Genomic DNA, 10,201 nt, shown 5'->3' on the forward strand with positions numbered 1-10,201 from the left:
AGTCCTCTATCTGGTCTGGAACTTGCTTGATATCTTATTGAGGGTTCAAGATGATTGAATTAATTTTGAGTAGATATAGATACAATACACTTAACGGGGAGCTAGTTAGCTCTGTTCTTCATTCTTTACTGGCCACACAGGCTGAGTTGTACAATGCTGAAGTTATATAATGTTTGTGTAAAAACACTAATGTCCGATGTGAATCCGCTGAAGTTATATGGTTTTTAATATTTGAAATCTATAAACGTTCCTGGTCAAATATCTGAAGTTCCCAATTAATAAGCTTTATAACAATCAGTTATAGCTTCCACAGTTTATAGCACACCAACTATAGCAAATCAATAATATATACTGTCATTTTGTGCAGTTCATTGGTTATATTTATAGGCATGAGGAGAGTTTCTTGAAATTTCAACTTATGCAACAATATAAACGATACGCCAGTGTTTACGTACACACACATTGTTGATTCTTACACTCGAGAATTTTCTACAATTTTAGTGAATAGGTGGGAAGTTCACAATACAGATTTAACAGTATAAGTTATGTACATTTCTGCATATAAATTTAACTTAAACAAACATTGATATTAAAATAGATATATGATATTAAATCTGTGACATACAATACGATGGAATTAATTGACTGAAATTTGAATACTTGTATTGTTTTATGTTTATATATAACTGTCCACATGAAGAAATTCTACTTTATAAGCTGCATGAATTTGTTTTTGTAACAAAGTGATTGTATAAAAAGTTAAGGTAAAAAGTATTTTGAAAATTTTATTTGTAATAAAAGTTATTTAAAATTCATCGTTCAGATATTATTGTTTTTTTTTTAAATAAAACCAAACAACAGATTAGTTGATAAATCATTTCTTTTTGAATTACAGCACATCATCAGATTCTGATACTGAGCAAAAAAGGAAGAAAAATATTTTATCTTCTAGTAGAGACACTTCAAAATCTATCTCAGAAAAAAAGAACAGAAAATCAAGGTAAGAACATAAATTTTTTAAATCTAGGAATATAAATATTGTATTTAACACCTGCCACATGAACTAGCCGAGTATCTTTTAATATGTAGCTTAGGATGGTTAACAAAGGGACATTCTTGAAACTGGTGATTTAGTGTTATTTCGATAGATCTCGATGAATGAAGTTTGGTACAATATCTAAAATGGAAAAAAAACTAAATATTAATAAAAGTAGGACATGATGAAATCCATATGGATTGTACTATGGTGGTACCATACTGGGCATTATATCATTCTTCTTATGTTTACTCTTCATTCCAGAAATGTCATTTTTAACTTGAGAATCGCTAGGGAAATCATCTTGTAATGCATTGTGCATTTGCTTCAACTTAGCATCTGTGGGCTTTACTGTGTCATTAGTTTTACACAATATTGAAGGGAATGATTTCTCATCTATGATTCCAGTCACCCTCTTTGAATATAACGATACTATTGTGCCTCTTGTTTTATGTTTGCTGTCAATGTAGTTATTAATTGATGAATCTCCAATTCAGCTGGTATGCGAAATTGATTGAGATATCTTCGATTAAGTTCTTCCCTTATCCTGCTTGGACCAACGGTATAGCTTATTTGCTACACTTAAACCATCACATTCACAACCACATTTAGAACATTTCAAGCATGTTTAAATGTTATATAATTTTACATTTACAAGTTAACTTCTTCATGTTGGCTCTCATGGTTTAGGGTCAGGTTATGTGTCTGGTCCAGTGACCTAGACCACAAAAATAGTGCAAAATGTCTTCCTTTTTCTTTAATCAAAACAACCCAAACCTTTCTGAAATGACTCATTGTTTTAAATTCACATCAAAATGTTGGGCTGGTTTGTGTGGCAGGCATTAAACATAGCTACAATTTGTTTCAAATAGGATTTTTTTTTAATGTTTATAACAATTTCAACATCTATACAAAATGTAATAATTTTTTGATGGCAGACTTATTATGTAGATCTTCTTCAGTTGCATTTTTTGGTGTGTATTGTTGTAACATTCTATTGTTGCATGTGCTCTTTTGGATTATTTGCTAGAAATAATGCCAAGACCAGTCTTTGTAACACTAATGAATGAATTTTTTGTTCAGTAATGTTTGCTTTAAAGCTATGTTCACTTTCAACAACTTTTTGGCCTTAGTTCATGAACAACATTTCAATAGAAACTGTGATACTAATGTTACCTACACCTAATTTACAAATAAACTTGCAGAATTTCTTAAATAATTGACATAATAAGTGTCACTGCTAACACTGAACTGAATCACTCATTGAATGCTCAATAACTTATTAACTCTCTTGTTACAGGCTCTGTTGATTTGACTGAGTTCATGACCCGAAATTGACCTTTAGAGTTTCCATACTGTAACTTTTAATATGTTGTGTATCTTCATGAAATTTTGCAAGCTTTCAATAAACATTGTAAGTCTTTTGTAGACAAAAATTCTGAATTTGTAATGAAGTATTTGTACTAAACATTTCTCTGTCAACATATGGAGTCAGAGTGTTGAGTGCTTCGAATTTAAAGTGATTTTCATGTGAAGATTAAAAATGCTTTTATCATTTGAAAATTGTCAAATTTCATATGCATAATCTCTTAAACATCCTAAATAAATTTCACGTTTTTTTTCAGTAAAACTTTATATTTTATCTGTTATTTTCTCTACCATACTCTATATGAGGTTTGTCAAATTTGACTGACCTCGTATCGCATAAAAAAATATGAAATCTAAATTATTCTTATTTTCTTTTGAGAATGACTTTATATTGTAACAGGAAACTGCATTTGTTTATCCTAAACAGGTTAAAGCTCATAACAATATATATATCTGTTTCTACTTAAATTTCATTGTTTTATTGACCTTTGGACCTTTTCTTTCCCCTCTTTCCTTCATTCTGGCCTGACACCTGATTATTTGGTTTTACTCCCCTCCCCATATATTTGAGTCCATTCTGAACAATTCTTTACCTCAACTTCATGTGGGTGCCAACATGCCTAGACCCCCACATTTAGTGGACTAGCATGCTTTGGCTTACCACAGGTCGGAGTTTCAGTTTCATGATTCTCAAACCTTAGAATCACTGATTCAGCTGTGGGGACGTAGTCCTTCTACTACCCTTTGCTTTTACCCTGCTCAGTTCTCTCATCTTTGTCTTACCCTAAAGACTGTCATACATTATTTTTCATCAGTCCACCTCCTTTCTGAAGCTATCTACTGTTCACTGAGGGGTTCTCAGCAGATACATGTGCCCTTCTTTTCTCTACATTGGCATGTTTATCTGCATTAGCTTTGTCTCTCTATACGTGATTGCTTTGATGTTGGGATCTCCTTTGCAACAACACCCTTTTGTCAAATGTCTTCTTCTCATCTGTTTGACCTATGCTTGGTTCCTTTCTTGTGGCAGTTGGTTTTTGGAGATGTCCCTGATACTCTAGATTCTTGGGTGGAGACTGTGCATAAACATGCTTATGTGAAGGTCATCTCTGCAGCTGTTTTTCCTTCATCCTATTGCTTCCTGGATGTCAGTTCCCGGGTGGTCTAATGTTGTATCGGCATAGGACCAGCCTACATAATTCCTCACACAGGCTTTGGTAGGGACCCTACTGCTACTGTAAACCAGATGTAAAATTCCCAACATCGCCTGGTTTTAGACTGGAGTTGACCCACCACATGTGCATTCCTCCTTCCTACCATCACCTGTATGTTTATTTTCTGGATGATCTGGTGTTGATTGTATACAGGATTTGCACACATTTGCCCTGCCTGAGTTGTCAGAATGGAAGTTGCTTTCCCTTCTACTTCCTGAGCTTGAGGTGAAAATGGTTGGGACCCTCCTCTTACTGCCGACTGGAAGACAAATACCCGATGCTGCCTGGTTTTAGACTGGAGTTGATCCACCACATGTGCATTCCCCCTTCCTACCGTCACCTGTATGTTTATTTTCTAGATGGTATGGTGTTGATTGTATACAGGATTTGCACACATTTGCCCTGCCTGAGTTGTCAGAATGGAAGTTGCTTTCCCTTCTACTTCCTGAGCTTGAGGTGAAAATGGTTGGGACCCTCCTCTTACTGCCGACTGGAAGACAAATACCCGATGCTGCCTGGTTTTAGACTTGAGTTGACCTACCAAATATGGCATAACATGCCATAGCCACTCTATATCATCTGGCATGTCCAATTACAGTTTGGGCTAGCATATCTTCTGCCCTATTTAGCAACACATATCTTTACAATGATTGAAGAGTATACCTGGTACAGATTAGATGCTATCACCCACAGGTATAACCTTATACATTTGGGTATCACACTCCATGGGCTCTCTTCTGGCACCTTCCAAAGAGTGCTCATCTGTGTAGCTTTCGCAACAGTCCCTCCAACATTTCAAAAGTATTTTGAATCTTAACATGAAAATCACTGTACACTCTGAGCAGTCAACACTTTGACTCCATATATTCATAGTGAAATTGTTTGTAAAAATACTTCATTATGATTTTTTGCCAACAAAAGACTTGTAATGTTTACTGAAAAACTCGGTCGAATTGACCAATTCTGTAGTAAGAGATTTAAATCAGTAAAAATCTTATTTATACCCCTTTGCTGTAAGAAGAACATGAACATTATGTCCACACAGCTTGAAATCCAAGTCAACTGTGATAATGTCACAATACTTCATGACTGGGGGTGCTTTTCTTCAGCCATGATCATGTTGCTCTTAATTCCACTTCACTTTTTGTTTTCAACTCTCATGTTCCTACCTGATTTGTCTGAACAATTTGACTTAATGAAGATCTGGACTAATAGCTCAAAACATAATCTGAAACTTCCTAAATGGATTTGGTACATTAACAATGCCTTTAAGGTCGCTGTCCTCTACTTAAACCTTCTCTCAAGCGAGGATGTTTCTGTTATTATTGAAACCCATTTTATTGCTGGAATGCACATGTTGAGAACTTTGTTAATATATAACATTAAAATTCTGTAAGTTAAAACCACATTCTTATTTTCATTAGCAGTTCAAGCTCAAGTTCTTCTGAGGATGAAGGTCTAGACCAAGTGAAAAAGTTGGAGCAACAGCGTCTTAAGTTGAAAGAGCAACGGAAGTAAGTTAATTTTTTTATCATTTGTGGTACGTTACAAATAGAAAGGTGTAGGAAAATATTTGCTTTAGAAAATAACATCAAAAGCATGAAATTGTTTCTCCTTGAAAAATTAATATTTGAAAACTGTTCACTACTAAACTCTTGAAAAACAAAGCACTCATCTCTTTATGTACAATGTCTGAAAATATTGATTTTTAGGAAACTTTAAATGGTCTACATTTTAGAATATTATAGATTGAAATACTCTATTAATTCTTTCATTTTTAATGTTATGAATAAAATACATTTTTATTTAAAAAATTTGCAACATGACATATTGGAAAATTTCGTAGTTGAAAGAAAAGTTTCTTTTTTTTCAAGGAATTATTATATTAAATTTACATACTATTTATTTACTGGGTTCTAATAAATAGAAACTCTGATACCAAAGAATTGCATTTATTAACAATATCAAAGTATAATCAGTAAAACAGAAAAAAAAAATTCTCTACAGGTGAAACTATCCCAAAACAAGTTTTTTTTCAAAGAACATCACAGTAAGCTGAGAAAATGAGGATGAGGAATTTTTCTTTCTGTAGTATTTCATTTTTATAAAACAAAAACAGCTTTGAAATCACATGAAATTGTCAACATGATTGAATTATTTTCTTTTATGCCTTATACATGTATGTATTTTTGATATTATTTGAAATAGAATCCTGATTTTCTTTCCATTTGTGCTTAAGTACCAAATGTTAGCAGACATGAAAAATCTGTAGCTGAATGATGAAGGCTGAGCTACCCTTACCTCTTAACAAAGCATAATTCTTTTCACATACATCCAGAATATGAGATATATTTGAAAGTATGTGCAGTAGCATTAGGAACAGTAGTGTTATACTTGTAACAGCAGAATTAGCATTATACTTATAGAAAAATACTATAGTGATATCTGGTTACTGAAACAAATATTTAAGATGAAAAATATTCTTACCCTATTTTGCTTGTACCACGGTTTCATCTTGTTATTAATATAAAATCACTTTGGTACAAAAAAAAGTCTTACTGGATTAATTAGAAATATCTTTTATTTTATTAAAACATCACTGTGGTAGGCCTTATAATACATAAGTACATTTGTAAGTGAACCAAAATATGTGAGCTTAATTCTCAATATGCTGAGTCAAAGTGCCTATGTCATGAATAGTTACAGTCACATTGAACTTGTTCAAACAATTATATTATTAATGTACATCAGTAAACTTGGCATCAAATTACAGTTAATAATATTAACTGTAATATTACAGATAATAATATTTATATTATCCAGGATTTAATTTCTTAATCTTAAAAGGAAATATAAAAATATTCTCAATTTTCAGTTCTCTGTGTCATGTTTTTGTATCTTCAGTAATATAACTTTTGGAGTGTCTAAACAATTAGAAACAATCTATACAATCTATTTCAAGCCAATATACACAATATGAACATCTTACCTCCTCAGTCTGCTGAGATATCAATACTTTTGTCAAACCTACTAGAGAAGCCCCTCCCAGCTGTCTCAGTCTTTCAAGACAAGTATATGATCATCTTGTATATTGCTGATGCAGGATTTGCCCACCATATCATCCACTTCACATAAAACTAATGTTAGGCTAATATGGCAGAAATAAAAGCAATATGATAAAGTGTTTGATGAAAGTATACCTTACAATCCTCTCATATTGATTGTGCCTCTTTACAGTTAGTAGTAAATATCTGATATGTATATTAGATAAATATCTGAAAGACTTTAAGTTGAAAATGTTTTCCATCTGCTGTTGTTTATTTATAGAAGTCATATTTTTTTGAGTTAAATTTGTGACAGTGAGGCTTAAGCAGATGTATGTTTAGAATTAATGTTAGTGAATAATATTAAGTGAGGCAGTCTGCAATTTTTGAATGTCTAACAATACAGCAGTGTTAATTTTTTATAAATTTATATTCTCATACAAACTTGCTGTAGCTTTTTGGAAAAATTTAGACAATTATTAATTGATCACAGTTTTTAAAGTGATAACTTTTTTTCCCAAAACCTTAGTTCATAATCATATTTATTACTATTTTTAGTTTAGTGAAGTTTATTCTCTAATACCAGTTATTTCAAAATAGAGGAAAAGACTTCAACTGGTTTTCTTAACCCTTCAAAATTTCTGAAAGTTATTTTTAGGTGAAGATTTTCCCCCCTCAGACTCCCCTACAAGGGTGGTCTAGGCAGTCTCCTAACCCCCCCCCCCCCACCTTCATCATTTGAATTTCTCCAAACTTTACATGGTTCTCTTCTGTCAAGAGTTAGGAAGATCTCTGTGCAGCTTTTAGACTATTGTGACTAAAAGAAGTACTCGTTGGGTAAAAGTTTGACTACAAAAAAAATTATGGTTGGTTTGTCCTCTCAGACAAGAAGAAAAAAAAAGTATTATTCATTTTATTTCATATTTTTCAGTCCCTTAGTGGCTTATAATGCTAAAAATTGGGTTTTGATACCTGTGGTGGGCACAGCACAGATAGTCCATTGTGTAGCTTTATGCATAGTGACAAGCAAACAAATCATATTTTCCAACTTCTTTTTCATTTCAATGTTAACATTGAGGGTTTTCCTACAGTTTCAGGTTAAAAAAGATAATAAATATCCGAAAAGAAAAGCTTTTGATAATCATTTAAGAAGCTCTAGAAGTTATACATATAAAATATGAAAACTGTAAGATAGAAATAAGTAAAGGTTTCATAAATTCACAGATGAATATTTAGTAAAAATACTTCATTAAAAAATTGATTTTTTTTGTGTGCAACAGACCTGGAAAGTTTACTAAAAACTCACTTAAAAGAATAAATTTTAAGGTAATTGTGTAAATAAATAATTAAAACAACCAAACAATTAACATTTTATACACACACTTTAAAAACTATTCTGAGACTACCAGCAGTCTCAAAACAGACACTACCTGTCAATCTCAGGAGTGTAAAATAAAAAACAATGCAAACCATTTATACCAAAGCCAGTAGTCATGTGACTACTTAATTTAGATACTGAATGTAAAGAAGATCACATTATCTGCATACATTTTGATTTGTCAAACCTTCATCTATATTCAAGCTATAATAATTATTTTTAATGTGTTTCATTATTTCTGTGAATTCTCTGATATTTCTAGCCATTATATCATTTCGTTGAGCCAAAATAGCAGTTTTTACAACTGAATGATATGACTGGTATATGACTTACACTGACAGCTTTCAAAGATGGGACAACCATATTTAAACATGCTTAACGTTTGCCTTGGTTGTTACACCAATCTGTTAACTTCAGTTGTAACTGAAAATCAGTCAGTGTGAGGTGGTTGCATCATCAACTATTCTAGTTAAGTAACAACAGTTTTGTTTTGTACAACATCTGAATGTTTCATGTTATTCACAGGAAAAATTAAGAAATCAAAGGAAATAAAAATGTTTACAAGTCTTTTTCTTCTCATAACACTTTTATGTAGTCATAATCGAAATTTTGAATTTCACTGATCAGATTGATGCATGTTTGAGGAGAAAGTTTTATGGGTGGTGTAGGAGTATGCTAACATAATATATAACTATAGTGTCAGCAAAGGTATGTATGTTTGAAAGTTAACATTTTCTAAAACTGAAATATATTTACAATAATATTTACAATAATACTTACCTCCACTGACACTCCTGCCCTACCTTCCCACTAAAAGCCAGTTTTTGTCATGAAAAAGTAATTACATTATATGAATAAGGTGATTAGATACAGTACCTAGATAGAGGGCACATTGAAGTTGGTGGAGAAATTTGGAAATTAGAATTTGCCAAGGGCATTCAAGTGGGGTATAAAAGACTGGAGCAAGCATTTTTAATGCTTAGATGGGCAAAGAGTGGAAACCCTGGAGATCGAGAAATAGCTATAGTGTCAGTGGAAGTAAGTATTATGTGAAGTACATTTTCAGTTTAGGAAAATCTTAACTTTCTGAGGATGTAACCCTTGTTTTGATTGTTTATTTATACAAGTGTATCACATGACAGAGTAGCATTCTCCAGTAAATACTCAGTACTGGTGTAATTAAATTCCAGTGTGGTACTTAATATTTCTTACTGCTGTTTTTGAAAATTATCTCTTGTTGTTGGTTTTAGAAATAATTCCTTTTGGCTCTTAACTTTAAGAAGTTGACCACACCAAGTGTAAAGTAACCAATATGCTAGAGTGTGTTCAGTCATGGCTTTGACATCCAGTTATTAACTTTTTATGTTGTGAATTTGTCTCTCTTGTGATTCCTAAAATGTTTTCTATTTGTACTTTAATAAAATCTGTAAACAAAAAAAAACACCTAAAATAAATCCAAATGATACAGTTGAAGATTGGAAATATAAACCTAAAATAGAGTATCCTTTCTGATAGATATATATATATATATATTCTCACTTTATGAGCAAATTATACTAAAACCTTTGAAACAAGCAAAGTGTTAACTACTGAAATTCTATTTACCATACATTGTATAATTAACATAACATAATATTTTGGGACAACATGGGACCTATTAGTCCATCTCGGCTGTTCCATCCTCAAATATAAATTAAAATGAATAAAAAAAAATAAAATAAAAACATTTTAAACCCAGCCCTTTTCATTCATATACTTATCCATCTTTTTCTTAAACTCACTTAAATTTATTGCCTCTGTAACATCTGAAGGCAACCCATTCCAAAGGCCAACCACTCTGTTAGAAAAATAAAACTGTCTTAGCTGAAGATGATTCCTACCTTACCAAAATTTGTATATGTGTCCCCTAGTCCTACTATTCTCATTGTTAAATATAAAAAATATTATACATCAATACTATCAATTCCCTTTACAATCTTAAACACCTCAATCAGATCCACCCCCACCCCCCTAACTCTTCTTTTTTCAAGAGAAAACAATTTTAGAGATTTCAGCCTCTCGTTGTATGACAACACCTCCATTCCAGGCACTATTCTAGTAACCCTTCTCTGAACCCTTTCCAGCAATTCAATGTCCTTCTTAAGGTAAGGAGCCCAAGACT

At 32.2% G+C, this 10,201-nt stretch overlaps 1 protein-coding gene across 2 annotated transcripts in view; it reads left to right on the forward strand.

The window, feature by feature from the left end:
* LOC106472933 (cactin-like) overlaps nt 1–10,201 on the forward strand; it is a 57,971-nt gene that overhangs the window by 6,547 nt on the left and 41,223 nt on the right. Inside the window, exons 2-3 of one of the 2 annotated variants that reach the window (XM_013933603.2) lie at nt 896–1,000; nt 5,043–5,132. The gene's annotated coding sequence lies outside the window, so the exon portion shown is untranslated. The remainder of the gene's footprint in view (nt 1–895; nt 1,001–5,042; nt 5,133–10,201) is intronic. The other variant, XM_022401468.1, reaches the window with a different exon arrangement.

Source organism: Limulus polyphemus, unplaced genomic scaffold, assembly GCF_000517525.1.
Source record: "Limulus polyphemus unplaced genomic scaffold, Limulus_polyphemus-2.1.2 Scaffold5746, whole genome shotgun sequence".
Taxonomy (NCBI): domain Eukaryota; kingdom Metazoa; phylum Arthropoda; class Merostomata; order Xiphosura; family Limulidae; genus Limulus; species Limulus polyphemus.